General features: G+C 38.7%; 1 protein-coding gene across 1 annotated transcript in view; it reads right to left on the bottom strand.

Moving 5' to 3' along the window:
* Window positions 1–20111, bottom strand: part of LOC150076045 (uncharacterized) — a 198471-nt gene extending 178360 nt beyond the window's left edge. The window contains exon 1 of the mRNA XM_090387578.1: window positions 19943–20111. The gene's annotated coding sequence lies outside the window, so the exon portion shown is untranslated. The remainder of the gene's footprint in view (window positions 1–19942) is intronic.
* Window positions 20112–20462: the final 351 nt, after the last annotated feature.

Here is a 20462-nt window from a genome sequence, read left to right as displayed (position 1 = left end):
CCAATTTAGAATGGCGAAAACGTTTAAGGATATGGCACCCAGAGGACAAGGTAATATAATAAGGAAGAAGAAAAGTGTGGAACATTTAGAATAAGACGATGCCCATTTTCATCACTTTCTTTCTTAGCACCATCCCATGAAGATACGGTATGCAATTCTAGGAGTCTGCAGTACTGTTAGATTACGTTAATTTATATTTTAAGTGGGGTTCTTGCGAATCTAAACTTCTTTTACGAAATCGAATTCAGAATAGAGCCATGTGGCGCATAATTTATGGGATGTAAATTTTTGAACATAAAGTGCTTGTGAATGCCCAATGTCATATTGGATGTTTTAAAATGCATTGCGCATTTGATTTGTGTTTAATTATTTCAATTTTCATTGCTGCTTTCGAATAGAATTTTATTTTAACCAAAATCTTTAGCTGTATTACTGTATTATGTTTGAATTTTAATTTAAAAAAAGATGAACACAGTTAACATGCTTTGCTGTTGTTGGGTTTTGGGAGCATTCGCAATTAAGGCCATATTGTCTGTAAATTCTGATAAAATACATTTTCCTGAGATTCTGTTGGACATCCGTCAGCAGGTAACTTTTTATATTTCCACACATATTTTAGACGTTTAAATAAATACGTTTTAAAACTATTTACAAACTACTAATAGTAGTGTTAATGTGTCATATTTTGCTTTCAGTATCGCACTATATCTTTCACAAGAGCACTCCACAGTTCTGAAAACTTCTCGAAGCCACATAATGTAATGTAAAATTTTAAGAAACTTGATAAATGCAGTTTCTTATCTGCGTAATCTGATAGTTACAAGGAACTCACCGAGGACCTTATTAAATTTATAAACTTCGGTGTAGATATTTTTATCCCTCATATGAGATAATACCCAAGTTCCTGCCATGCCTTTGGGTTATTTTCAATATATCATTCACTATATCGCGTTACACAGGTGGGATATTCAACCTTAAGAATTATTCCAAGAAAGTTCATTTGTTTCTTATTCAACGGGCATTCTCTCTTAAAGAGACAAATTACATCAGATGAGCTAAAGTTTACAAACGAACATCAATATCTTGTAAAAGTATCGCCTGTTCCTTTGTGCATACACACACCCAACCATATCGATCGATTCTCATTCCATTTAACCTGGGTACCTTGTATAAATAGGCGCTCCAAGATACTCGCTCTATGATTAACAATTGTATATGAAGGCACTTTGAATGATCGAAGGTTGTAAGTGTGATATTTCACGATTGTAAGGTGTCCTTCACACGATATTCCTGCATGCAAAATACATATTAGACACATGATAAATGAAATTACGAAAAACTGTAAATGGTGGGCTGGATAAAAGAATAAATGTCCGAAAAATATCACCATTATACTCTCATCAATGACATTTAGAAGGGGGAGTCTTAAGTTCCGAGATAAGAAAAACTTTTCGGTTTAAACATTATAATTAAAATATATTAAAAACGAAAGAAAACCGCAGTCATTGATTGATTTGCCTATGTTCACTCAACTATTTTATACAGTGTTATCGAATTAAAATGCAACCCAATTTGAAAAAATCAGTCAAATGCAAATTTAAGTGTCCACCTTCCTCGTGGACACTTCCAGCACATTGTGTAATACTTTTTTGAACATTATTTTACATCCACACAAGATCTGAATGAAAATTCAAGCATGTTCTTCTTGGGAAAAACCCATCTTACACACCGGGCAAATAATTTCTGTACTTACTGCTCATCAAATGCCACTACTGCAGCAATTCCATGAAACTGCCTTCATCCACCTGTCTAAGAATATCTCACTTCGTATAAAATGACATAATGTACTCTGTTGTCATAGTTACCTGGGGACGCGCTGTTGACCAATTGGTTATTCAATAAATTGATAACCCTCCAAGGAAGACACATGTATGTACTCTTCGTAATAGTTGGTTATTTTCGTTCTGCACGTTTGAATAGTTGGAAACATCGTTTTTTTATGCATCTTGGAATGACTTCCTAACAAGACAAAAAACCACTTTTATTTAATCCATTTAAATGTGAATTATTGATGATATCTGATCTTTACAAAATGAAGTAAACAAGGTGAATTGGAAAATAATTCTTTCCGCTGAAATCAAAGTTAATATTCATTATTATTGTCTTGGCTCTGAATCTAGTATCCACCGATTCTGAAACCTTGTGTCCTAGATGTCAAGAAGGCTTACTTTGGAACTTCACCAGTGCTCCTTTAGAGCATAGACTATTCTGTTCAACGTTTTCGTTTTTGTAAGAATAGTTACTGCTTGTTAATAAGAAATTATCATCAAGAGCGGTCGATTTTTAGGGTCTCAGTGTTGGCTTGCTTTTGTCCAAAATTCAAAGGGCTACTTTGAATATGCTCTTTGATCGTAACCTTGGCTACTCGCAAGTTTAAAATATTTTTAAGAAAAATGTGGGAAAGCAGTTAAGAAAGTCATTGCCTTTAAAAGTTGGATTTAAACTGAGAGATATTCAACCCTTATTTGATTAAATTTACATCTGAAATTGAGGAATTCGGAGGTGGTCTCTTTGAATGAAGGTGCCCAAAACTGGGGGAATATTTGGGTAGGGGATTTATAATACAGTGTTATCTCTCTATTAACCGAGGCATCCGACGTGAACTACCCCGGTGCTCAAAAATTAAGGAATAAACTGAAAATAAAAACAAATATATTCGCGTTTTTGGTTACATCCAAAACAGAAAAACAGCCAAATAGTCATAATTTACAATATGCAAATCTGACAACTCAGTAAAATACAATGTGTTTTCAGAACCTTTGTATTTCGCGTTTATCGTTCGCACTATCGATTTCAGGATATTCTAAATTGAATTGGTATCGATAGCATGGATTCAGAAACAATGGACTGTGGTACTCTTTACTGGCGAATTCATATACAGTCTTCATCCAGATTCTCAACGCACTTTAATTTAGAGGGAACGGGGAAGGACATTCCATTCTGCTAGCATTGCAAAAAGAGAGATTTGCACGTTAAGAAATCGCATTTGGATCAAGGGCTGACCAAGTGAAAGGAAACAGAGGTTGGTAATTAATGGCCATTCTACAGGGTGGACTACTCCGAGGGACCCGACTACTGGCGAGTCGGGTCCCTCGGAGTTCAGCTTTGGGCCTCTTTTCCTTCTGTATTTCTTAATGATATTGATGAGGGCACAAGGAAAGCTGATAAAGTTTGCTGATGATTTAAATGTAAGTGAGATGTTCACAATCGGGGCTAATCTAAGCCGTTTTAGAATGATTTAGATCAGTTACGCATATGGGCTAAAATATGGCAACTGGAGTTAAGTTCTGCTAAGTGTAAGGTTTTGCATTTTGGGAAAAGAAATCCGGGTTGATAGACAGATAGACAGAGTAGGGAATAAGGAATTAAAGGTTATTCAGGATGAGAAAGATTTAGGGATTATGGTACAAACAGATATGAAGTTTTCATTTCAATGTAAGGCTAGAATGGTACAGGGTATATTATTAATAATCAATAGGGCCCTTGCCAGCGAGGAAAACGAGGTTATTATCCTATTTATAAATAGTCGGCGAGACACCCTTTGAATTCAGGTCTGGAGGTCTCACCTGAAAAAAGGACGTAGATTATCTAAAGAGGATCCAAATAAAAGCAACTAATTGGGAATCTTGCACCCAACAACGTGAAAAGGTTTGGCATTGAATCCCATCAATGACCCGAGAAATTTTATGGGCCTTTTTTTATACCGTAGCTGAGGTAATCGGTCTCAGGAGGGGATAGAAAGGTATTTTCACCCGGAATCACGATTTTTTTCGTCCAGCAAACAAGGAAGACTGATCAGTGAACATACGCACTAAAAGGCTAGATCTCATAGAGTTTACCTTAAAGCAGCGTGGTGTTGATGATAACTGTCATAAGTTTCCTCCAAAGTTAGTTGAGGTACGGTCTGATATAGTTCAATGCGGAATCAGATTATTACTTTGTTTAGAAATGGGCAAATTGTTATTGATTTGTGTTTTTTTTTCTTGAGTTTAACTGGTGTATTCTTTTATATTGTTAATTCTTAAGCAAGCATTAAGATCACGAATTATCCATTATTAAAACTTACTTCGTTCTTTAAGATATCCTAAGTGTATTCTCGTCTTCATTTCAGTGTAATTCTTGTTTAAATAAATAGAAGTGGTTTTAAACAACATTGAAAGAATCCAGACAAATATTTGTTAACAACAGTGGGAAAGATAACACAAGAAGATAAAAGCTGCAGCCGTTGACACTTCCACTGGCTTCTCATTAGAACATTTATAAGAAGCAAAAATAATAACAGTAATCAACCTAGCTATAGAAAAGTATCTCTCTGTCTATCTATCTCTCATTAATGATATCGCTGTCTCCATGCCATTAATGTTTCAATTTAAGTTCCATTAAGAGTAACGTAAGATAAATGGCCATTGGAATTTGGATAGATATTCCATTAGCAGGATATGATCCTTTCGAGAGTGATAATTCTCTTGGATTTATGTGTCGCCGTGCGCATTTGCATTTTTTTTTTCTTTTCATTTTTGTGATACGCATGAAGATTTATAGGGTCTCGGTAGAAGAAGAAATTATCGCAGATAATTTTCAAACGCTGGATAGTCTTATCCAAAGATTAAAAAATGTACGAGAATATTATAGCATTCATAGTATTTTTAATTTTTCCACCTATCCTGCAATTACACCCCTCTGAAATTCCTTTAATTAAGTATCTATTGGGATCTAATTGAGGATCTGTCCATAAGCATAATCGTATTTTGTTACAACTTGATAATAGTGAAAAAATATACAAAAACCATCTCTGTGCAGGTTTTTTTAATCTTGTAGATTGACTAATGAATTTAAAAGCACACTAAAATTTAGGACCTTTGGAAGTAGCTTGGGACAGGTTATTGTTCTCATCAATTTTATTTCAATTAGCGATAGTTGTTGACAGTGGGGTGAAATTATCAAGGTTAGATCGGCAACAGAAGTACAAGATATTACAGCGGCTGAACATCTGAAGAAAAAGACTAGATTCTCTAATACCAATGCATTAGAGAATCTAGAGTTCCGGTATCCGCATATCCCCCCCCCACAAACCGTCCTACAGAGCGCGAATTGTACAGAACACTCCAGAGATGTGCAGCATTTGCCATAGCCTGAACAATCGCTGGACATGAATCCCATTGAGAATCTGTGGGATCATCTGGACCAATGCATCCAAGATAGGTTACAGCAACCGATGAATCTAAAACTCATTCTCAAACAGTAATGTAATAACATTCCCAATCATTCTCAAACGGCATTGTAATAATATCTCCAGCATGGCACAGATTCAACTAGATGTGTACAGGAGTCTCCAAGGATACCTGTACACATCTAGTTGAATCTATGCATGCTGGACTGCCACTTTCATCGCAGCTAAAAGTAAGCCCAACTTTAAAGTAAGCACCAGCATTCTTCTTCAGCAATCAGACCTATCGAGCTCCAGAATATCTTGATTATGGTGTGATCTGTGCTAACTTATTCGTGACATATCTCAATCCTTCCTGAAAACAATTCTATGAACCCTTCTATTTATGTTAATTTTTTTCCATTCATACTTGTTATTGTATTAATATCTCTAATATTAAATAAACACTGATTAAAAAGTACACTATCCTACCAAACGGATTCGGACAACTTTCTCCCTAGCGTAGACAACGGTGCAAACGGGGTGCAAAGTATCCAGCTTAAATATCAGAAGTTATCATAGGTTATTATTATTAAAGAAAAGGGAAATTTCACAGAACATACAAAAACAGAAATTAAAGACGAAGAGTGTAAATCCGAAAATTCTTCTGGAAAACTCTGGCTTCAGATTAGAATCTCGTCAATGGCTTAGAATCTTAGAAACTTAGAATCCTTTTCAAACAGAACTAAATCAGTTAATCTGAGGTTTTTCCAGGGATTTTTGCCACGGTTTTTCATCCATTTAACAGACAAAGGGAATTAACAAGGGAGGTCTTATAGCACAATCTATTTACCGACATGAGGCACCAAAGCTTCTTGATCTGACATGCTGTGTAGTTAAACCAAAGAGATAAATCAGGTACAAATGCTGTGATGATTTGAGACAATTTCTCCACTTTAAAAACTTACAGTTTTTCTGGTCAATATTTTTGGTTTTATCGTCGTGGACAGAATTTATGGAAGAAAATCTTCTCTGTCCTCACAATCAGACAAATGGGGTTCTTTCTTGAATTTCAGCGATAATTACCAAGGGTCCGAGTGGTCTAAAGCCGTCGTCACAAGGCCCCCAGTATGGTGTAATACACAATTGTCATAAGAAAATCTTTTTTTCAACAAACATCTTCATAATATAAAAACTGTTAACATGATAATTTTTATAATTAAAATGATCTCCTTCCTACTTCCTAGCTTTTTCCACTCTATGTTATCTTTTTCATGTGTTTTTCAACATTCTCTACCTTGCAATGACGATTAGATACAGCAATAATTGGTAAATATTTAAAGTAACTAACTAGTTCTGCGATCGCTTTGCATAATATATAAACAACATATATTTCACAGCTGCAGGTAATCCCTTTTTGACAGTTTACTATCCTACCATTTAAAGTAAACAAACTAGTGCAATTAGTTGATAAAGGAAGATATCGAGATGAACAGGCTTACCATAATCATTAGGCTTAATGAGTGAATGTGCGTAAATGTGTTCATAGTCCAGTTATTTGGACGGATAAACTTGCTTGTTTTAATAATTGATCCGTAATGGCCTCGTAACAAAGCAAACCGAACTCTGTTTAGCAAATCATTCTGTGAAAGTTGTTTTGTATCGATATTATTTATGATTTTTCTCTTGATAGTAAAAAACACTTCACCAAAATTACTAAAAGGCTAAATAAAGTATTCTCTTCTGAAACTTCTGCGTTAAATAATTTTCTGTATTAATCGATCATGGAACTTACAAGGTGTTTTTATGATTCGGCTATCATAAACTAGTCATCCTCCTATAATGGAATAATTGACTTTCAAATCGTCATATCAGCTCTATCATCTCTGTGTTTGAATCCAAAGCTGAGCTTTCTCTCACCTTGAAGTGGCATTCGACTCGATAAGATTTTCTACAATGTTAGAGCTACTTTCAAGCCATTACCAGACCAAGGTAGACATTTTGCAGTTTCTCATTGATCTCCCCACTTGTTGGGCCCCAAGCATGGTACGTTATGTCATGCCAATGATCTGATGCTCCTTTCATTCATTACTCCATATGCTGATCTGATCAATTTACACAACCTTCTGAAAGTTATAACAACATTTATGTTAATTCCCTTTGTTATATTCATTCACTGGCCAAAAATTAAAAACCTTTTGTAATTGGCGTTAACAGATAATTAAACGTACAGTATAGCAATGCGTCCACTCTGAGGTCATGCCAATTGGCTATAGCTATTCGGGAATTAAGACTAATAGCGCACTGATAAACGGGTTTTTCATACGTTGTCCAACGACAATCAGTCTAACTATGGCCAGGCAAGAGAGATACTTGCCTAGAACACATCGAAACCAGGGACGCAATAAGTAGGATTCAAAAATAATATACACTCTGTAAACTTGAAGTACCCCTACCTAATATCCACTAAGTTCCATTTAGCCCTCAGAACAGGTGTTCAGTTCGATTGAGACCTGTTGATTGGGGCGGCCACCGCAGTAGGCTGAATTGCTCTTATGTTCGTGGAACCAGTTCTGAACCAGCCTTGTGACCTCGTCCATTATCCTGTTGAAAGAACCCATTCATAGACGGATAACATTGTTGACACATGAATTCATCACATTTTCTGTTTCCTACATTCTTCAGTCGGTTTTTCTCTCGATTTTAAATAAACTAATCTGAATGATTCTAATCTCAACTCAATGACTGATGAATTTCCCTGACACTTTTTAACATGGGCAGATAAAGACTGTGGCACAGCCTTTGTTTTTATCTCCAACTCAGATGTATTTCCTGGTCCTCTTTGTTCTCACATTTTCCTATTCCTTTTAGTGTGTGGTAAACGATGCGTTAGGGCATCACTGAAGACGTGAAACGTCTTATAACTGCCAGTTATCTACATTATTTAAGGTCTTGGACTTCGTTCTCCTCCAATTACGCGTAAAACAAAAGTAGTTCGCTTCGTAGCCGTTTACTCTGTAATCGGCTTTCTTGAAGTCACATGTCTGCGTGGTTACCGTCGGTATGTGCACATATCCCTTTACTAAACGACCCGCATATGTGCCCATGAATAACCTCCCTGATAATTAAAGGCAATCTTAAACCGGGTTGATTCCTCTATTTATGAAAAGCGAGCGGTACCACGAAGGCAGATACTGTTTACAGGAAATGGCATTAAATAAATGAGTATCCGTGGCCACTTTTCACCGCTATGGATGCGTTTAATGTTTTCGCGAAAATTTTAATTAAGAAGAAAGATTTTAACCGGGACATTGTGTAAGTGCGTGAACTGTCTTCAGATGGATTGGATTCGGTTGTTTTCGAATAAACGGCAAGGAAAGCAAGGCCATGAGACGTCGTATTTCGTGGGTGCGCAGGATTTAGTTGGGTTATTCGCAATAAGCGCCAGAGGGCAACTATGGTCATGAGGCGTCAATTTCCAAAACGTTGTTCGACAGGATTCAGGCCTGGATTCACTGTGGATCTGCCTGGCGAGTTGTCGAACATAGCTTTCCCCAAACCAGATTTTCACACTTCTCACTTGCATCTGTGATGAAACGGAGAACTGGAATCACCTTTAGCTCGACTGCATGGTTTATTTTGATCTGAGACAACAACTCCTCCTCCAAAGCAACTTGTCTGCTCTCCAGCCCCTACACTCGTTGATTGAAACTAGTGAAATCTTCAATATCTTCACACACTACTGTACTGCCCTTTTCAAGAGGAGGAGATACCTTACGACTATTGCTGCTCCTGCTGTCCTACTGGAACCTGACTAGTTTTCTCTTGTGTGCAACCTCCTGGTTGTCCCTGCTCTCTCTCTTCGAACTTGGGACCATCCTCATGCAAACCCCGACCTGGGGTAAGAATTTCTAACATTCCTGCCAGTGCACGCACTGCTATGCAAGCTTCTTCCACCGAGGTTCTCCTCCAGTGGTCTGCTAACCCTTAGGGGTATGAGTAAAAAAAATGAGAGAGAATAGAAAAAAAAATGAGAGAATAGAAAAAAAAATTTATTTCCGTTTTTTATCTATAATTATTTTTAGTTATATTTATTATTATTATATTTTTTATTATTTTTTTATTTTGTTTTTATTTCTATATTGGGACCTTCCTTCCTCGAGATCCCAGCTTTTCCTCTTTCCTTTCTTACCTCCTTCCCTTTGCCCCATTTCATTTCTTGAGTTCTCTCCTTCCTTGCTCTGTTGGGGGGGGGGCTGAACTCCAACAGGCGTCCCTCTACTGACCTGGTCAGGCTCCTCGTGCCGTGGACGGATGCTGGAATGCCTCTTCCCTCCCTGGTTATGGGTCCTTCCAGTGACTGAGAGGCCAGACGAACTGAGAGGCAACAACACTGTCCACGGTACATGCACTACTCACGCGCTCATATGGCCTTGGCAGATTTTGTTTCCTCACAGTGGCACTTTTTCGCGGTTTTGGGGGGACCACTGGCACCGCTGACAGATACACACCATGTCCACTATTTGGTTCACACTTTACTCCTGATCACGGGTTACGGGTCCATGAATGAAAAGCTGCACCAACTGGGCCTGAGTCCTAGAGACCTTTGCGAATGTGGCGCCAGAGTAAACTGGAAACACGTGTCCTTTGAATGTATCCTCTACGAGGACCTCCGAGAAAAATCTCAACAACAGCACCCAAATTTCAGACGAACACCTAAAACTTATACTACAGAGTCCTGTTTACTTTCCACCAATACAGAAATTTGCAACGAGCCTCTTCAAGCGAAGAAGAACAATGTACAGAACCCCACCGACCGCTGTTGGAGGAATAACATCAGCATCGGCATAGAGAGGTTCTCTCTCTCTCTCTCTCTCTCTCTCTCTCTCTCTCTCTCTCTCTCTCTCTATCTCTATCTTCCCGTATTGTGCGGGATGGAAAACTTTTTTCTTTTTATTTTACACCACGGGAACCTTTTTTCCTTCTCTGGAGTGGGCCCCCAGAGGAATCTAGTCCACCTTTTGGCAACATCAGGTGGGCCAGAGTCTCGAATTGAGACAGTACGAGCTCCATTGGGACTGGCCCACCTTCCCGTGGTGTGGACGAGTACCCAGAATCCAGGTGATTGATGCTTCTGGGTAGCAAAGAGGCCAGAACAGAACACACATAATATATACAGACCTACATTATCCACATATCTGGCCCTTTGCAGTGGTACTATTCTACACAGAGATTCGAGACGGAGTTGAACTGACGTTCTAGGAGCCGCCCTTGACAAAAACACTTGTCCATATTTGGTTCACACCAGCGGTTTTTTGGGGAACCTCTGGTACCGTTGACAGATACACACTATTTGGTTCACACATTTCATTACATTGGGAGGGGGTTGCCGAAATACTTTTGGTAGTTTAGTGTAGATCTTCTAAACTCAAAGTTACAATTTAGCTTCTTGTTATTAGACACTAGCAGGATTCGAAACAGAACACGTAGCTCTTAGCTGAAGAATGTTCTTTTGTCTTCCATTTCTAATCTTGAATCTGTGTGTTCAGATAACTTTTTAAACGACAATCATACAATTCTTCCAACTTCACCGGATTCCGACCGGTGTAGAAAGACAACGATCGTGACTACTGATAAAAGTTCCGGTCGCTTGCTTTGCAGCTGTTTGAAAATTGCTTCATTGACAGAACTGCCACATGTACTCTGGAAAACGTTGTTCGATTTCTATGGGCCAAAAATGACAAACTTTCTAAAATTCGTCGTCATTTGTTAGGAGTCTATACCAATTGTGAAAAGTTTGCTGTGGAAAGGGGTGTGACAAGTCCTGTTAGTAACGAGGACACTGAAGCTGTTGACACGATAACCAAACAGAACAGGCAGATGAATCACGTTTCGTATAGATTGACCTATGGCATTGTCCACTAGACGTTGTAGTACACAGCAAGATCGATCCCAGAACGTGACGGATAATACCTCCTTGGATAATCTGAAACATACGCAGTTGATTCGTGTGTTCTTGAATGAGTTGAGTTGACAAAATTTGGATACTGTGGGGCACAAAACAAACAACTATTTCAAAATTCCGTACAACTTTGGAAAAGACAAAAGTTATGAATAACCATAAATGTCACAATATGCAGGATGAAGGCTGAATTGCTATCTAAGGAAGTGAGAATCCATAAAATCCATATCGTCATGTTTTTGAACACACCAAAAAAGAGTGCACATAATTTCAATGGCAAATCATGTCTTACCAGCACACAGCTTCGACTTAGTTCCCTCAGGTTACAAATATTCGGTCTCCTCGAATTGATCGCATCCTTCGAAGATTGATTTTCATCATAGACAAACATATTTCAAAGTCCCAGTCCCTTCTATGGGACTGGGAGTTGGTCTAAGAGCTGCATTTACATGCAAATGCAGCTCACCAACCAAGCGAAGAAAAGCTTGTTCGATTAAGGCATAACACTTGGCGTCATAAGTACCGCTATTACAAGTTGCCTCGGTATTGCACTACTAGAAAGTGATAGTTCTAAGAAAAAGTGTAGAGAAGCGTAACCTATGGGTAGATACTTCTTTTTATCCAACGAACCCTTCTCATAAATTTTTTCCCTCTTTTTTTAACCTTTTATGTATATGCTTTTTTTACTTTGTGGACAAAGTGAGCAATTTACTAGCAGATGAAAGCCACTTAAACCGAGAATGCTGGAAAACGAGCTAATGTCAATAAGGAATCGATAAAGTCCATAATTACCGCAGACTCTGGAAGAATAAAAATTAGCGCGAAGTTTGTTCCACCCTGCGCGATGAGAAAACCTCAGACGATTGGATGCTCGCATGGATTTTGTTCAAATAGCTTATAGGGAACCTGGTTTCCTAAAGAATTATTACCGGAGACGAGAGTTGATGCTTCCAGTATAATCTTGAGACCAAAAGACAACGTGCACAATGGCAATCGCATCCTTCAGATCCTTCACACAAAGTTCAAAGACCAAAAAAGATTCGCTTTCAGAAATCGGATATCAGAACCATGCTGATCGCATTCTTCGATCACAAGAGTGCAAAAGTCGCTTATTAAATACTTTTGCATCAGAAAACACCTAAAGTACCACGCAAATAATTATAAGGTATGGTATTCTTACTTTAATAGGATAATGAGATCCTTTAACAGGAGAGACTTTAACATTTTTCTTAATAAAATAGCATTTACTAAGGTATCTGGGACTATCATTCTTCCTTTCTTATTGGCGAGTTTATATCTATTTCTCTTTTTTACCTTAACTTGAAAATAAAACATAAAAGATAACATTTGTTTGAGTTCTTCTTTTGAATTGAAATGCCTGTTGTGGGCAATGTCATGTCGGATGTTTGAAAATGCATTACAGATACCAAAAATTTTGATTTATGTTGAATTATTTGAATTTTTTATCGCTGCTTTCAAATAGATTTGTACTTTAACCCCAATATTTGGCTGTTTTGCTGTATTGTGTTTGAATTTTAATAAAAAAGAAACAAAACAAAGAGATAATCCATAAGAAATTCGTTCCACTTAGATTTAAATCTTATGAACACAACAAAATAAAATTTTTATCAGAAAATAATTCATATAATATCAGTAAACGAATTTTCAAAATATGAAGAACGAGTAACAATGATGTCATGCTCGTGTTCATGTTCACGAGAGAACAAGGTAAGATTCGATCGGTGAACCGGTCAATATTTGAGCTTCAGTCACCATTGATGTCATCGAATTTAGACGCTATAGTTCCCTTAACATAAGGAACTTAGGGCTTTAATTCCTTTAAAAATGGAAACTGAAGGACCGCATGTTAATCTTGCGTGTACTTCGGAGTCTTCTCAGTTAAAATCGACTGGTGAAAATGAGTACAATCCAACGATCTCACCTTCCCCATCCAATATTCAAAGAATGATAAAGAATGCCTTAATTGCGATGCAGGACAAAGACGGTTCAAGCATCCGTGCCATCAAAGAATATGTTTTATCCAATTATGAACTCCGTGGAGATCATATAAGAGAAGCTTTTAAGAGATTTTTGGTAAGAACTTTGAAAGCTGGAGCAGTTTCCCAAACGCAGAAAGGTTTTAAACTCAGACTGGGTCCTTTACCAGGGAAGGTAAGCATAAAGAGTACTACTCAGAAGGCCACTGTTTCCAAGACAACAAGCAAAGAAAAAAAGAAAACTGCAAAGAAGGGGACTAAAGAGGCGAAATCGCTCAAACTGAAGAAAACGCTGAAGAAAAAGCCAGTTGCTAAAAAGAAGTAAGGTACAAAATTGAAATCTTCCTTTGTTTTTAAATTCTCTTTTATTTTCTCCTTTCGATCGATGAAAATATGTTAATTTTTCGCATTATAAAATAATACTGAACCATAAAAGATTGTAACAATAGTAGTTCAAAAGAATTTGAACAAAAATAAAATTTGATTTCAGTATTTTTTTTTTCTTGCCTTTTTTTAAACGATAAAAATCATCCACCATTCATAAGAAATATTGCGGTCATCTGGAATTTCAAAAGAAATGTGAAAACATTTGGCACGATCAGGTATTCCTACAACTTGGCAATATGCACTTTAGGAGTGAATTTGGGGAATTACTGAAACTTGGTCATTCCACAAATTTCAGGTTAACATAACTTAAGTTTACAACATTAAAGCCCTCGTCAGTAGCAGTTGGTAAAATCGCCGTCTTCCCCACACCAGGTGGAAAAGACCCAAGTTCAAATCCTGTCAATGAAGCAAGGAATTTTAAGGGTCTTTTTCACAACGTGGCCGAGTTAGTTGGTCACAGATGAGAACAGCATGGTTCTTCGTCCAGCAAAGAGCAACTCGACCACAGAATACGCGTAATTTACAGACATATTATATACGCTGCAATATGGCAATAAAGTCAGCAAGCGTATTAGAATGCCCAAATGATGTAAGAAAGCTAGGAATTTTCTCTATCACAGAGAAGAATACTTCCCTGTTGTGATTATGGCCTATCGGTTGAAACAAGTACATCCTCTTAAATTTATGCTCCTTGTCTCTCCTACCAACTAGGACATTACACCCTCGCTCATTTGAATCATCCTCATTAGGTCCACATACACGCCAACAGTGTCGAATTAAGGTACACGCTAGTAGGGCCCTTTCCCGGAGCGCCAATTTTTAAGGGATGCTAAAAACAGAAGAACGTCGAGGGAGGAAATATATACACTATGCTGCCACGTTATTAGGTAAACCTACCTAGTAGCGTGTTCAGCCTCTTTTAGCCTTCAAAACAGCCTGAATTCGTCTAGGCATGGATTGAACAAGATGCTGAAAACGTTGTGCAGGAATGGAGTACCATGCAGACATGAGTGTGTCACGCAGTTCCTTGAGATTCGACGGAGGTGTAGGCCTGCAGCGAACAGCCCTTTCCAGCTCATCCCAAAGATGTTCAATAGGATTGAGATCTAAGGACTGAGCGGGCCACTGCAGCAAAGACAAATCATTGTCATGTTCCTGAAACCATTCCATAGTGATTCGGGCTTTGTACGTCGGCGCATTATCCTGCTGGAAGTAACCATCTGACTAAGGATAAATTGTCAACATGAACGGATGCACTTGGTCAGCAACGATGTTTAGGCACGATGTGACATTCAGACGTGAATCGATGGGTATCAATGGACCCAACGTGTGCCAAGAAAACATTCCCCACTCCATAACACTTCCCCCACCACCTTGCACAGTAGTCGTCAGACATGACGGGTCCATGGATTCATGTTGTTTTCGCCACATTCTGAACCTTCCAACAATATGATGCACCAGGAACTTCGATTCGTCAAACGAAGCAACTGTTTTCTAATCCTGGATAGTCCAGTTCTGGTGTTGCTGTGCCCACAGGAGGCGTGCTCTCTTGTTCTTCACTAATAACAAAGGTACGCGATGTTGCCGTCGGCTGTTGTAGCCCATTCGCGACAAAGTGCGACTAGTGGTGCGTTGCGATATTTTGTTCTGACGTGATGTGCGACATTGTGGCCCGTCTGTTTGTTTGCACAATTCTAGCCAGCCTCCTCTGACCTCTCTCATCAACAAGCGATTTTCTTCCACAGAAGTGCCGTTGAGAGGATGTTTTCTGTTCGTTGCACCATTCTCGATACACCCTTGAAACTGTGGTGCGTGAAAAGTTCAGAACTGCCGTTTCAGAGATGCTTCGTCCAGCACGTCTTGCACATACTACCATGCCACGTTTGAAGTCCGTTAGATCACTCCTTTTCCCCATTCTTGTTACGGTTTGCACGCTTAACTGATACTAGAAAGGTTTTTGCGCTGCATTTATATCCACAACTGTGGTCATGTGACTTGCAACGTTGTGGGACAAACCATTTGTGTGCACAGCAGGGGTGTACTTAATAAAGTGGATTCTTTATTGCATATCTTTAGCAAGAGGGCGCTGAAAAACCTTTCTGCCCGAGCCTCGGAAATATCTTGGTCCGGCTCTGCACCCGAACCGTTTCCTGGCGGGTATCACAGTGGATATAATCACCATCTTCCCCACACCAGGTGAAAAATACCAGGGTTTTGAATCCTTTCAATGACGTGAGGAATTTTATGACCTTCTTTCACAATGTGGCTGAGTTAGTGTCTTAAACGATGGTTGTATTTTTTTTCTCCCAGAAACTCGAGTTTTTTTCGTCTAGCAAACAGTCAAGTTGACCACATAATACACGCAATTTACACACACACAATCACACACACAGCCAAAGCAACTAAGGCTGATGCCTCACAGCCTTAGTTGCCTTGGTACTTAACCCATACACACTTAAAGTAATTAAAATATTATTGCACATGCCGATGGCCCTCGTGGTAGCGCACCTGAGTTCGAATGAGGTGAGGAATTTTTATGGGCCTTTTTCACAACATGGCTGAGTTAGCCGGACTCAGGCGAGGGTAGCATGGTTTTTCTCCCGGAAACGGGAGTTTTCCGTCCAGCAAACAGAAAGTCGACCTCAGAACCAATTTTTACAGACAATATACACAGAGCAATATGGCTCTTCGTCTCTAATGCTCCTAAAACCCTACTACAATAACACGTATCAGCATATGTATAATTTAATGTAAATTGAGTTCTGAAACTTTACACTTTGAATAGATGCACCCTGAAAAACAGAAATGTTATTCTGATTTTCTAAAATATGAATATTTATAAATCGTTTTGTATTTACAACAAACAAACTTAAAACAACACAGTACTAGTAGTGCAGCGCCTCCGTAGCCAGGTGGGAAGGAGCAGCAGTGCGTAGCACATGCTTCTTGATTAGACCGGGGTTCGAGCCCGTCACCACCAAATACGGAGTATGCGGAAAGGTCAAGGAATGACCACCGCATATCCCGGAGCAATATGGCCTTAGTTGCTAATGCTCCTAAAAACCAAATAACAAACAAGTACTAGTAGTAGTAGTAATGGAGGCATGTGATGCAAGAAAACAAGAAGAAAGAAGAAAGCAAGCGTATGAGCTTATGTAGCATCAGCCAAAACAAAAAAAAAAAAAAAAAATCCCATACCCATTCCCTCTAAAAGTTTGTCCAGTTCCTCCTTGAATTTATTTAAGCTATCAACTTCCGCAACGACAGATGGAAGTTTGTTCCAGGAATTAACCACTCGCTGACTAAAGGCAAATTTCTGCACATCTATTCTACATCTGTCTTTCCTCAATTTGAATTTATGCTCCCTTAGGTTCGTAATCTGAACAAGTGGAAGAATCCCATCAGAATTCAGCGTTCTCAACCCATTCAAGGCCTTATACACCTCAATCAGATCACCTCCCAGGTGCCTAGTCAACAGTAGCTGCAATGTGCAGAACTTAAGCCTCTCTTGGTAAGAGGATCCCTTCATTTCCCTCACCAATCTTGTTGCCCTTCTCTGTACACGCTCAAGCAAATCTACATCCTTCCTAAAATGAGGCCTCCAGACCTGTACGCAGTACTCAAGGTGTGGCCTTACCATTGCCTTATACAGAGGGATAATCACCTCCTTTTCCCTGCTAGCAAAATTCCTGTATATCATTGACAAAACCCCATGACCTGCTCTGGCAGCCTGTCTGCACTGCTCAGAAAATTTCATATCTGACTGCACAATTACTCCCAGGTCTTTTTCATTTTCTACCAACCGAAGTGTAGTACCACACAGTTGGTACGTTTCTCTGGGGTTATTTCTACCCATATGCAGTACTTTGCATTTGTCAATGTTAAACTTAAGTTGCCACTTCTCAGCCCATCTGCCCAAATTTTCTGGATCCTATTGCAGTAGCACACTGCCATTAACAACCCTACCAACCTTTGGATCATCTGAAAACTTCGACATTAATCTTGAAAGTACAATTCGCTTTGTTTTTACTAGCGCCCCCCATCATCTACTTATCTTCATTATCACCATGTGCATCCATAAGTTTATTCAAACTTCAGGCTACTGTGCTGTGTACATAATATTACAGCTGCCGAAGCGAACTCTAATGATGTGTGAAAGGTGAGAAGGAGTTCTCTTCACAGGTCCCTCTTCTTCAATAGTGCTCTTTTAATCCTTTCATTTTATATTTTCATACTAATAACTTAGTAAATAATCTCCAGATAAATTCATAAACAAAATGGAATATTAAACTGAACATAATTATTAAAGATATACCCGAAACTATATCAATATAATTAATGTCCATCTCTAAAGGAAACGAAGATCCATAAAACTTGCCCCTCTATACTAATTGAAACCTTTAACTAACAACTGAACTGCCCAATTTCTAAGCTACTGCGCCCTCATTATACAACGAAACCATCTTATTCAAATGGTAAGACTGTTAACAGATGTTCGAAATTTCAAATGGGTAAGCAATGAAGCATCATGATTATTTTTATTTCCATGGTACGTACAATTGCATTAATTCAGAGGTATGATGAAGGCAAAAAAGAACAGAAAGGGAGCAGTATTGAGAGGACAGAGGACAGTACTGTTAATGAAAATGATTCGTTAAGGAATGAACTGTGATCAGCTGGTATCCCTCATCAATAGCCTTTCATTACTAAGAGTTTGTTTCTACAATCTTTAAAAAGATCGTTTATGGAAGGCGTTTAATATTTGCATTTGCGTATCTCTAGCTGCGTCTAACAAAAAAAATGGGTTTGGAAAATCCGGTCAACGTCATAGCACGCATCAGCCTTTGTAAGATCACAGTGGTTGACCCTGCTTCACCCTGTCGCCTACCAGATACCCATTCTTTGAATACAGAGGTTGATCACATGAAAAAGATATTTTTTACGGTTTTATTGGTACTGTATGAAATCATGTTTGATTCTGCTAATTATTGAAAAGTCAGAAAATACTCAAACTCTATTTAGAACTTATTTAAAAATTCTAGGAAACAAGAAGATTTTCATGGAGAAGCGGTTTTTTGATGAAATGCATTAATTCTTCCATGGGCCATTGTATTTTTGACCCACTTTGTTGACATTTTGAAATGGTTAAATTTTTTTTAATTAACCGACTGGACATCAATGCCATGCATATCATTCAACTTGAAAGCCGTACGGCAGTGGTTCTTTAAGTGTTCCTCTCCACCCCCTGTTTCCTTTGGGAGATCATGAATTGTTGCAGAACTTTTTTTCAAATCATTCATCATAAAAGATAATTGCCGGAATTTTGAAAAACTAACATTCTGGAATTCTTTCTTCAATCTATTTTTTTGCAATAAGAATTAAATCTAATCTCACCAGCAGTGAGAAAACAAGACTAATGCTTACCATTTAAAATAGTGGCTGAACTCCAGATTATGAGTACACCTTGTCATTGAGTTGCGGGCAATTTGGGACGGATTCAAGCAAAAGAAGTGTGGTTTTTTTTAATAGACTTTAATTTTTGGTTAGTGAAAAAAGGTTAGTTTATGCCAGTAATTCAGGACAAATGAAGCAAAAGAAGCAACTTCCTCGGGAGGTGTGCCCATAATCTGGAGTATAACCAAAATAGTTTGTTCCAAAATGCAATAATTTAAAAACCCAGAGATTCAATTTTACTAATGGACAGTTGGATATTTAAAAGGATTTTTCAAGAAGTAAAAATTATTACTTTAATTAGCTGTAAATAAATAAAAATTATAAGCTCTGCAATCTGTTGGCATTAAGACAAATTCTAAGATAGTTGCTCGTCCTTAAAAAAATAGCAAATGATGGGAGAAAAGTCCTTGAAATTTGACTTCTTCCAAGTACGATATGCTCTCGCAATGGTTCATCGCAAATAAATCACAAAAGCTCTATAAACAATACACGGATTAGAAATAGCCTATTGACGTTACCCAAAATAAACCTGCGGAAGTTTCAAGATTAGACAGTCGTAAAGGTAGTCGTGCATGACAGGGCCGAGTACTGTTTATTGTGTGTGTCCATGCGGGCGCGTGTGGTGATGGATGAAAAACAAATACACCCTACGTGTTCACGCATCTGTTCGTGTGTGTGTTGAGGGAGAAATGAGACCACTCGGATGGCCTTACTCCAGCTCGTGGACAAGACCTCTCGCTTAATTAGCTGCGATCTTTCAAAACAGCCGTAACCATGGGAACCGTGTTTCATAATCCGCGTTTATGCAAATATCCGCGAAGAGAGAAGACTCGATTACTCATAACACGACCCCAACAAGCCGCCTCCTGCAAGACATTACAGGCGTGGGCAGTGTCAACCAATATCACAGTTAAGACAGCCGGAGACACATCTTACCTGAATAGCGAATGGTGAGGCCCAAGAAAACCCGAGTAATACTCAGTTTATATCACGGTGCACATCTTCCGAACAACCTGTTGATGCCTCCGAGCGAATCACCACCGAAAGCGCAGAAATTCGGTGCTATCCGACCTCTGACCTTGTTTCACGGTTTCGCCGACGATCGGCAACCATTTGCTAACCATCCGCGACCCTGGTTTCCTAGCACATATCAAGCTGTTGCCAACCCTACTGACAGGAGTGCAACACGGCCAGCCGATCGAAAAGGAACAGCCGCATAGCTGCTTGGGATATGCGGAATAACGAGTGGCGACATCTATTGGCAATGTTAAAAATATGTGTTGTCGTCAGGGCTGGATTAAGGGTTCACCAGTAATCCTTCAGACATCGTATCGATAAAAGAAATTGGGATGCAGTCTGAAGGTGTTAACTTGCATTTCTATTCCCAACATATTGGGCTTTAGATGGAATATAATAACATCGTTTTGATATTAGTAGCTTTATTTTTCTGCGCAAA

Source organism: Mastigoproctus giganteus, chromosome 13 (assembly GCF_048544385.1).
Source record: "Mastigoproctus giganteus isolate SK-2022 chromosome 13, ASM4854438v1, whole genome shotgun sequence".
Lineage (NCBI taxonomy): Eukaryota > Metazoa > Arthropoda > Arachnida > Uropygi > Thelyphonidae > Mastigoproctus > Mastigoproctus giganteus.
Note: the sequence above shows the minus strand (reverse complement) of the source record. Positions and strands in the feature narration are given on the sequence as shown.